The sequence below is a fragment of the Nicotiana tabacum genome, chromosome 11 (assembly GCF_000715075.1).
Source record: "Nicotiana tabacum cultivar K326 chromosome 11, ASM71507v2, whole genome shotgun sequence".
NCBI classification, from domain to species: Eukaryota; Viridiplantae; Streptophyta; class Magnoliopsida; order Solanales; family Solanaceae; genus Nicotiana; species Nicotiana tabacum.
Genome location: NC_134090.1, coordinates 156,303,644 through 156,312,921, shown reverse-complemented (window position 1 = coordinate 156,312,921; position 9,278 = coordinate 156,303,644). Strand labels below are relative to the sequence as shown.

General features: G+C 36.6%; 1 non-coding gene across 1 annotated transcript; it reads left to right on the top strand.

Moving 5' to 3' along the window:
• On the top strand, positions 1-159 carry LOC142166702 (U1 spliceosomal RNA). The gene has a single exon (XR_012697102.1). It is a non-coding gene; the product is annotated as a U1 spliceosomal RNA (small nuclear RNA).
• The last annotated feature ends 9,119 nt before the right edge of the window (positions 160-9,278 follow it).

The following is a 9,278-nucleotide window of genomic DNA, read 5'->3' as shown; positions in this document are numbered from 1 at the left end:
ACTCCTTCCTTATTTTGGTCAATGGGTGATCAAAAAGACCCATGGCCTAGGTTGGCGACCTCCATTGCACTTTGGAGGGGTGCCAGCCTAAGGTCGGCCCAAGTGGTTGAGTCTACGTCATAATTTGTGGTAGCGGGGTTTGCGTTCGCGCAGCCCCTAACCAATCCTAAGTCTAATTATTTCCCATATTTTTCTCTGTGAACAAGACAACAATGACCTAGAATAAATCTTAAAAAGGGCTTTGTGGATATGTATCTAGTTTATCTCCTCTCTTTGCGTCTGGGCAAATTGTGTCTTTTTCTCTATCGATGACAGCCTATATTGACAAACTTGGAATTTTTGTATAGTTTGGAAAAAGCTTAAAATGAGTAATCCTCGAATTATTTGAATATATTTTATATAAAGTTGCACAATAAAAAAAAGTAGCTTGTCTGTGGGAAAATACATAAGTTCCACTTACGAGCGTTTATCTATCCCCTAAATATATTTGAAGTGAACTATGTATGCAACCAAGTTTTCGGGGATAAATAAATGTTCGTAAAGTTACAGTGTGCAACCGAGTTTAGAGTGGAACTTATGTATTTTCCCTTTGTCTTTTCTACGAATAGCTTGTCTTGTCTAAATCCCATGAATGAATTTTCTGAAAGAAACGTTGAAATATGAACTCTTTAATTTTCAAATAAGAATGCAATATTGGAAAAATAATTACTCAGAAATTGCATAATGCTTCATGCATCCACTAACGTCAGAATTATAACATCTTTCGATGTTGACAAAAACATAGCTTGTGGTTGTCCTTTTTTATATTGATTTATAAAGACAATAAAATAATAATTAAATACTCCTTACATTTTTTGGCCAAAGTACCACATCGACAAGCAACCCAGGCAATGAATTACTTCTTGCCATTTTGGACTATCGGATTAGAATTAGAACTATCAGATTGGATTGCTTCTTACCATTTTGGACAATTATGTCTTTATCGACATTTTCCAACAGATTGAGGTTCAAGATCCTCACTATCTTGCATAATGCTAGATGCAACATTATATGCAAAGACATAATTCACCATTATATCCACTCGATTCAAATTTGTCTCAATATCGATTGGGTTTATTGATAGTTCCTTATTTTATTTAGTCTGAGACTCATTAATTTCCTCATGAATATCAGGATTGGTTAAATCGTGAATTTCTTCATTAGGGTCTTTCGTAGTGTCATATTGAGCATTTGTTTTTCTTTTTCTAAGATTTCGATCCTTAGAACCCAATGGTTTGCCACGCTTTAGGCATGATTTTGACTCATTAGCTATGACACTAGAAGATTGTCCAATAGGAACAACAATACGAATTGGAACATTCTCTGTAGGAATATGTGATTTTATTATACTTTTCAGATCTATAAATGCGTCTGGCATTTGGTTTGCTATTTTCTGCAAATGGATAATATTTTGCACCTTTTTATTTACAAATAGAGACACGTGGATCAAGATGAGACAATGATGGATTTTTCTACAAAATTTCCCGTTTGATTTCACCAATTTCTCCCCCTAGTTTTGGAAAAAGTATCACATCGAATCGACAGGCTGCAAATCGTGCAGTGAACAAATCCCCCGTTAATATTTCGAGGTAGCGAATAATGGAGAGCGATTCAAACTCAACATATATTCCTGACCTTCTTTGAGGATCCATTTTGGTGCGATATGGCGGTGCTACAAGCACATATACTGCGCATCCAAATATTCTTAAATAGGATATATTAGGTTCATGACCCAAAATTAATTGCAGCGGGGAATATTTATGATAATTTGCCAGTCTGAGACGAACTAGCATTGCTGCAGGCAAAATGGCATCACCCCAAACAGAAGTGGACAACCTCGTTTTCATAAGTAATGGTCTTGCTATTATTTGTAAACGCTTAATCAGAGATTCTCCAAGGCCATTTTGAGTGTGAACATGAGCTACAGGATGTTCCACTTTTATCCCAATTGATAAGCAATAATCATTAAATGCTTGGAATAAAAACTCAATAGCATTATCAAGTCTAATTGACTTAATTGGATTATCAGGAAATTGCGCCCGTAATCAAATTATTTGTGCCATTAATTTTGCAAATGCTGGGTTGCGAGATGACAATAGGCACATATGAGACCATCTAGAAGATGTATCTATTAAGACCATAAAATATCTAAATGACCCACTAGGTGGGTGAATAGGTCCACAAATGTCCCCTTGTATACATTCCAAAAACGCAGGGGACTCAAACCTAACCTTTGTTGGTGATGGTCTAATAATTAACTTGCCTTGATAACAAGAATGCAAGAAAATTCATTATTCAAAAGAATCTTTAGATTCTTTAATGGATGTCCATTTGAGTTTCTATAATCCGTCTCATCATAATTGATCCAGGGTGTCCCAATCAATCATGCCAAAGTACAAAAGTATTGAAATCAATAACCTTTTGATTTACAATAGAATGTGTCTTAATTGCACTAATTTTTGTCTAATACAGACCACAAGATAAAGATGGAAATTTCTCAATAACCCTTTTCTGGCTAGAGATATTCTTGGTAATAATGAGATGTCCAAGATTATTCTCATCTATTGTCTCAATATGATATCCATTTCGGCGGATATCTTTAAAACTCAACAAGTTCCTCTTAGACTTGGAGGAGAACATTGCATTATCTATGATAAGCATTGTTCTCTTAGACAGAGTTATAGTAGCTCTACCAGAGCCTTCAATTAAATTACTTCTACCAGAAATTGTAGTAACATCTGTCTTACACATACTTAAATGAGAGAAATATTTCTTCTCTTTGAATATTATATGTGTCGTACACGGATCAATTAAACAAATATATTTACAATTGAACTTTGATCCAAGTTTGTTTTGTGAGATATCCATATTTGCTTCTCATTGTTTGACATACAAAAGAAATATATGAATAAATATTAGTATTTTTAGAGAAAAGGAAAAATAAACAAAGTTAAATCAATGATTCAATAATGACCTTTTAATGTAATTTCGAGCAAACTCTAATTATGATAAAAATAATTTTTATAAATCAATAACGATTAAGTTGCTTAGATTACACCACTTTCTGGAGAATTAGATAAATACTGCTAAATTCCAATAAAGTATACATGTATAAATGCAGAAACACATATAAATGTTTAACCAAAAAATAAAATTTTAGTCAAAGCTAGAATTTAGAAGAACACGGGTTACTGATAATCAAAAGAATATGCAAAAGAAAGTAATTTGGGGTAACCATAATATAATCAGGAGAAAAATAAGTAAACTAAAGTATATTCCAATAGTATCTCATGTCCCTACAATTGATCAAATACCTTCCTTTTATAGATATCTTGAAGATATGCGTTTTACCCAAATCATAATGAGGCTATTATAAATAATTAAAGACATTGAATGCTACGTTACATAATCATTATATTCAATACAAATTCTCTAACGTATTCAACATTTAATGCCTGTCAAATTCTGTATCTGCACTTTTTACTATGGTCAGATCCATTCCTTTTGATTCTTGGATATAAATGACTTAAATAGGTATGGGCACTGAATCCTTTGAATGGCCACCCGTGCCTCATCCTTTGCCTTTGCTCGTTTCTATTGCTGCTTGTGCCTCTTGACTAATTATAATTCTTTGACTATTTGACCAGTCCACGTGTCTTGACACGTCACCTTTATATATAAATACATTTTTTCCCAATACAGACAGTCCCCCACTTTCTATTTATTCATCAGTTGAATATTTGGGAAGTGGATTTCATTAAAACGAGAATTTTTGTCACCATTAATGCTATGACAAAATTGACGCTTCAATTGTCGCTTCCATTTAATACTCCGTACACGTATCAATTTTTCATTGGTTCTGCAGTTTTTGCAGCCTTTTTCATAATTGTGATTCATTGGTTCTGCAGTTTTTGCAGCCTTTTTCATAATTGTGATCATTCATTCACTGCATTTTTACCTTTGGTGGTCGATTATCGATATAAATATAATTTCTTTCCTTGTCTTTTACCTCATAAAGTTTTATTGAACACTTAATTTCCCAATTCTCTATTTACTTCTTCCTTATATTATTCCTCTTCACTATATCTTCACCAAACCCTCACCCTCGAGAAGTCTCCATTGTTGATTCTTTTCCAAATGCCCCTATTAGGCATAGAAGGGGAGGTAGACTTCGTAGCTTAGGATCTACTCGAGGTGGTTCGTTTATGCCTTCTTCTAGTTCTGGTCCTTCTTTTAAAACCAGAGGTTCCCTTTCTCACAAATCTTCTTCTAGGAGTAAAGAGTCTTCTGAACCATTACACGAGCCTTTAGTAGAAGTGATAGTCCCTACAGAATTATCTTTTTACCATGATAGGGGATCTCTTAGAAACCAGATTTCCGCTTTAGATCGTGTCGATGCTTACCCCACTCAAATTACAGAAGTTTTAACTCCTGTAGTTCGTAAAGACTGCCATTGGAGTAACGATTTTCCCATTATTATCCCTAATCCGAATCAGATAATTACTTCTTATTTAACTGGGTTCTCTTTTGTTTACACATACCTTTTTACTTTAGGGTTCAGACCAGCAATTGACCCAGTCATTCTCGAATTTTGCCATTTCTTCAATGTATGTTTGGGTCAAATTGGTCCGATCATATGGAGGGTTGTTGCCTGTTTAAGGCATTTAGCCACTAAAGCCGAAGTTCCTTTTACTTTCCCTCACTTGATTCATCTTTACTCACATAGGCTTTTTCGCAATGGTGTTTTTACGCTAGTAGCCAGGAGTAAGAGGGTTTTGGTGAGTCCTAAATATGACAAGGACCGCGGCTAGTATGCCCGATTTGTTGCTGCCCCCACTGTTGGTTTAGTGGGTGAGGATAATGTTCCCTTCCCTGAGAAGTGGAATTTTGCACATAAGTCTTTTAACCTTCTCGTACCTTTTTCCTTCAAGTTTACCAACTTCTCTAATTTTGCTTTTGTTTTTTTTAGCTACCATGGGAGTTGTGGGGGATGTTCCCAGTTTTTGTGGTTGGGTAGATAAATTGCTAAAGATCGCACCGATGGATGGTAGGTCTTGGAAAACACTTTCTAACCATTTTGGTTGGAAGGTAAAGACTCATGGTAAGAGTTTATATTTTGTACTTTTCGTGTCTATATTCTCTTTTATTGCTCTAATTTCTATCCTTCTTTTTATCAAGATTTGCTATTCGAGGAGTTACCGCTGAAGCAATTGCAGCCTCTCGTGTCTCCTCGGGAACCCGTATCTCTTTAGAAAGAGCCCGAGAAATAGTTTTGGGTTTTTCTTCTGCAAAAAGGAAAGCTGCAGAAGAAGAAGATTCTGAAGAAGAGGGAGATAAGGGCTCCCTGGTGAAGAGGCCACGAGTTAGGAGACGCATCGTCTCTGATGACGAAGCTGAAATGTCGGTTTCTCTTACCGAACCTGTTGAAACCATAATAACAATTCCTGACGATGATGTCACTCCCCACGATACTCGTGAGTCTATTGACCAACTTTTTATCAGCGGATTTGGCCGTGAAGATGTAGGGCTTGTTTTAGACGAAATACCCTTATCTTCTTTTTCAACTCCCATGCCTGTGGTTCCTTTTTTACCGGCCCCAGCTATTTCCGTTCCTTCTTCTACTGCTTTCACCTTTTCTCCGGCTCCTCCTTTGACTATTCCCCCTCCTATCGTTCATCATATAGAAGTGGGCTCTTCAAGTAGAAGTGCCGCTATGAGGAGGGTAACTATTGAAGTTCCTGCCGAGAGCAGCCTTTTGAGAAAGTCAGGTCAGGCAGATGTATGGTTGGAGCCTTTAATTGGCCCAATTGGAAAAGCCAAGTTGGAGAGTCATAGTTCCCTGACTTTAATGAATGATATCGTGCATGCTACTTTGAAGGTATTTTCGTTCTCTTCCTTTTTTGCTTTATAATTTGACTATCTTTGAGGATTCTTATTTCATTTTCCCCTTTTTAGGCTAACCTTATCGGCACAGAAATGATGAAAAGAATCCCCCTCTTGGAGAAGATAGCACGTGACTCTCATTTGGAAGCAATCAATTGGAAGGAGCAATTTGAGAGTGCACAGATTGATATAGAAGACTTACAAGAGAGCAAGAATACCTTAGAGCAGTGAGTGCAGGCTTTAACTTCAGAATTGGCGGTTGCAAAAGCTTCTTCAAGCCAAGCAGAAAAAGAAAAAGAACGTCTCGAGTCCTCCTTCTCAGAGCAACTATCTAAAGCTAGTGAAGAGAATAGAGAGTTGAAATCTCTTTTGGATCAAAAAGAAGTTTACGCTGGGGAGCTCGTGCAAAACTTGACTCAAGCACAAGAAGACCTCAGAATCTCTGCTGATAAGGTGCGTGCTTTAGAATGCTCCCATGCCTCTCTTCAAGCTTCTCACAACTCCACCTTGGCTGAAAATGAACAGCTAAAGAATGAGATCGTTGATTGGGAAAGGGATTATGAGATCCTTGAAGAAAAATCTGTTGTTGAGACAAGTTGGGCATTTTTGAATTCTCGTCGTGATACCCTACTTGAAGCTGGCCAAGAAAACTTCAACCTGGAGTTGGAGTTAGCTAAGATCAATGAAACCATTGAAAATGATCAACAAACTCAGGACTTCCCTTCTCCCGTGGCTGAAGCTCCCGTGAATGTTGAAGCTGATACGGGTATCCCAATTCTTTCAAGCCCAATCGAATCTGTTGCTACAAGCCAAATTGAAACCGCATCTGTTGATGTAGCTGCCCAAATTGAACCCGCTGTTGTTGATGCTTCTGCATCAGTTCCACAAACTTCTCAATGACCGGTTTTAATCATGTGAGTGATTTTGTTTTTGTTTTGGAAAACTATAATCAGACCCTTAACTTTATTTGAGTGTTGATTTTGAAATCGTAAAGTCCCCAAGTCTTTTATGGGGCAATCTATATAAAAAATCTCATAGTTTTATGACTAAGTTTGTCCTTAGTCTTAGATTTTTACATATTAAGAAGTTCTTCATGTTACTATTATAAACTTTTGTTTTCTTTATTCTTGCCTTTATTTTTAAGGACTTAAAGAATAATTTACATTTTTATTCTTCGAAAATGCTTCTGTTATCCACATGACTAATTAATTTGAACATGAGTTTTATAAAAGAGGGCCCTTTTATATTTTGACACTTAATGAAGAAGACGTCTCAACTTCATAATGGTGTTAACATACGATAAAAGAAATAGGGAAACCCATGTTTCTTTGAAATAACTTTGACAAGTTGTTATTGGAACTTATAATACTTTACATGTATTTGAAGTACATCTATAACTTTCTCGTAACTATTTTTTTTGTAACAAATTTTTACAAAAGAGGAATAATAGATACGAGGTTTTTCCTTATAACCCGTTTTAGTATATGGCCTTTACCCTAATTATAGTGAGGTTTTTTCTTTAGCCTTAGCTCGTGGCTCCATCTCGTGACTTTTACTCTGCACTTGACTCTTTTATGCTTGATTTTCCCTCAATCTTCTTTGCCTTCTTTATACACATGTCTATGTATATTATGTAGTCCCCCAAGTGTTTGAGTGTTGAAGGCTCCATCTCGTGACTTAATAGTTCTTCTCATTTGGTCCTTTTCCTGAAAAGGAAAAACATACAGGACTCGGAGGGGCGATTATAGATGAAGACTGCATAACCCGTTTTTATTTCTATCAGAATAATTGTAACTCTAGGCCAGGGATTTTAGGTTACTCCGTGTGCCTTACAGGTCATGACTCATCATTTAGTACAGGTTAGCTTTTTGCCTATCATCTAAAATCGTTAGTAAACTTTTAACAATTCAAAAATGAAATTTAAAATGGTTATACCTGACCGTGGGTTTTCCTTAGAAATAGTATCTCTTCAAATGAACAACATTCTAATGTGAAGGTAGTATCTTGCCATCCATTGTTTCCAGTTCATATGCTCCTTTTCCTACAATATCACGAACTCTGTAGGGTCCTTTCCATGTTGGACTTAATTTTCCAGCGTTAGCTGCCTTTGTAAATTGAAAAACCTTTTTAAGCACGAAGTCCCCAATTTTAAAGAACCTGAGGCGTGCTTTTCTATTGTAGTATCGTTCTATGACCTACTTCTGTGCTGCCATTCTTATTAGTGCAGCTTCTCTCCTTGTTTCGAGTAAATCTAGATTGACCCACATATCCTCGTCATTAGATTCTTGTGTCGCCTGTGTGAATCGTGCACTCGGTTCTCCTATCTCAACTGGAATTAAAGCTTCAGTTCCATAAACCAATGAAAACGGTGTTTCTCCCGTACTTATTTTCGCCGTTGTACGATATGCCCATAAAACACCAGGTATCACTTCTGGACAATTCCCTTTTGACTCTTCTAATTGTTTCTTTAAATTGTTGATAATGACTTTATTTGTTGATTCTGCTTGCCCATTACCCACCGGATGATAAGGCGTAGACGTAATCCTTTTAATTTTCCAACTTCGAAGGAATTCCGTGATTTGAGCTCCTATAAATTGAGGGTCATTATCACATACGATCTCCTTTGGTACGCCAAATCGACATATGATATTCCACCAAATAAAATCTCTGACTTCCTTTTGTCGCACCTGTTTGAATGCTCCTGCCTCTACCCATTTAGTAAAATACTCAGTGAGAACGAGCAGAAACTTTACCTATCCTTTTGCTTGTGGTAATGGACCCACGATATCCATTCCCCATTTCATAAATGGCCACGGTGCAATGACCAGATGTAATAACTTCGCAGGTCTATGTATATTGTTACCGTACCTTTGACATTTATCACATTTGGCCACGAAACTTTCTGCTTCTTCTTCAATTTTAGGCTAGTAATAACCTGCCCTAATAAAGGTTCTTACCAGTAATCTTCCACCTGCGTGATTCCCACAATGTCCCTCGTGTATTTCTCTCATTACATACTCCGTTTGTGAAGGTCCAAGGCATCTCGCTAAGGGACCATCGAACATTTTACGATATAAATTGCCTTGTTTTAAGCAGTACCGAGCATCCTCTTTTCGAAGTGCATAAGCTTTTTTCTTGTCATTAGGGACGGTACCATACTGCAAAAAAGCAACAATTTTGTTCCTCCAATCCCAGGTTAAATTATTAAAATTTACCTCATTTACATCAGGATGAAGAACAGAATGAGATAAATGTATAACTGAGGTGTTTGCATCACTTGCCACTTCAGCCGCAAATGCGAGATTAGCTAGGGTGTATGCTTCAAGATTTTCGTCCCTTGGTATTTGTCTAACTTT